Below are 2,008 nucleotides of genomic sequence, written 5' to 3'. Positions count from 1 at the left end.
AGATCTGACTCCCTCTCTTAATTCCGTCAGAGAACACTCATTCCTCACTCAGAGAGCTCAGGGACCAGTTGGGGAGGTGTTCAGTAAACCCCTAAGTTAAACATCAACAGCTGTAACAAGCGCCACGCAGAAAGTAGAATAATAATTAGTTTCTGGGGCTGCTGCCCAGGTTGGTGGTCGGGGGGCGTTGGGGGGCTCTCTAGGGAGGTGGCATTTGAGCACAGACCAGAATGATAAAGGTTCCATCCCTGAAGGAAGCCGGAGGAGGCAAATGCCCAGCCGAAGGAACAGCCAGTGCCAAAGCCCCGAGGTAGAACTGGGCTCGGCGTGTTCCTGGAACAGGAAACCGCGGGGGGTGGGGAGGGATTTGGCAGCGGCAGGGCGGCTGCCTTGGCCCCATTTCCCAGAGGAGGATGCTGAGGCGGCCGCCTCCTCAATGCGGGCCGTCAGGGAGAGGGATGGGGAGCGATTCCAGGCCACGAGACCGCCAGGTGGCGCGCAAGCCGCGTGGGCCCTGGTGGCCGCAGCCACGTGACTCCGGGGACCGCAGCCGCGAGCCGGGGCACGTGCCCGGGGGAGCCCTGTGGCGCCACGCGCAGATTGGCCCCGCCGGTTCCTCACCAGTTCGTGGGGGCGGGGCCGCAGCTAGGCCTCATTTTATTCTTCGGACTGGGAGCTACCCCAGCCGGGGATGGATGAGTCGGCGAGGATGAGCGAGTCCGGCTGCTGGGGCCGCCCCCGCGAGCCTCCCCGCGAAGCTCAGCCCCCTTCGCTATCCGTGCACAACCGGGAGCCAGCAGTTTCCATGGGAACTGCAGCCGGGTCTGCGCGCCCAGAAGTAGCCTTCCCGGCACGAGCACAGTTTCCGATCCGACAGGAGCCAGGAGGAACATGCAGCGGGGAACAAGCCATTGGTCGGGGTGCCCGGGGTCGCCAGCGAGGTCGGCAGCCCAGGCAAATCCAAATAGGGACAGCCGGGGACCCGCATCGCCACCGCCCCGACTGCGCGGGCCATTACGATTGGTCTTCCCTTTCCATCGGCGTGGCCGGGCTCTCGGCTGCTCGCACTTCCATTGGCTCAATCTCGAAGGCATCTTCCCTCAATTGGCCCTCTCGGGGGCCATCCCTGATTGGTCAAATTAGGCTTTCTTCCTTGGGTTTGATGGCGCTCTCGGACAGTCTGGAACCTAAAACGGCGTGCAGGGACGAGGGTAGAATTTAGGTTGCGACTCTCAAGTTAGGGGATCCGGGCTACCCCGCCCGCAGCGCCCTGGACCTGGCCGTCGGACCGCTGTCTGTGGTGCTGAAGCCTCACTCGAAGGTGCCCCTAAGTGCTCTAGTGAGAACACCTCCTCGAGACTGGCGGCCGCCCCGACAAAAACGTGCACTCGCGCTCCAAAGGAGACTGCGCCGCCCCGTATCGCCTGAGAGAAAGGCCAGGTCCGCCCCCTAGCAGAGAGGGAGCGGGACTCCACAAGCGGATCAATCACGAGCCCCGGAAGCCAGAACATTTACACGGCAAAACCGTCAACCCGAAGTTTATGGGGTCTGAGAAGGGCCTGATGGTTTCCCGGGTCTGTAGGACACCAGCGGGGTTTGCCTAGAAGCCTGAGCCCCAAACTTCTTCACTCCCTTTGGAGCAGGGCCCCTGACTGTGGTATGTCCATTCCCCACCCACTTTGAACTCTAGAGAACCTACCCTGCTCAAAATCCACAGGGCCCCAATTCTTTCTGCAGGCAGAAAAGGTCTTCAGCTACCCCCACCTTCTTCCGTGTGGTTCTCCCAAATCTGGGAGGGACCCAGGAGACCCAGGCCTCTGTTCAGTGAAGTCCTGGTTCCTCGTCCCTCTACAGTCTTCTACGTGGACAGCACCTTCTGAAGGCAGTACAATCGAGACATCATTACCTCCTCACCCTCTCTGCTTCTCCAGCTCCGGTGTACTGGACAGAGGGGAACGCTTCCTGTCTTCCAGGCCGAAAGCCCGCCCAAGAAGGGGCGCCAACGCAG

The sequence above is a fragment of the Dama dama genome, chromosome 9 (genome assembly GCF_033118175.1).
Source record: "Dama dama isolate Ldn47 chromosome 9, ASM3311817v1, whole genome shotgun sequence".
NCBI classification, from domain to species: Eukaryota; Metazoa; Chordata; class Mammalia; order Artiodactyla; family Cervidae; genus Dama; species Dama dama.
This window is presented reverse-complemented; position numbering follows the sequence as displayed.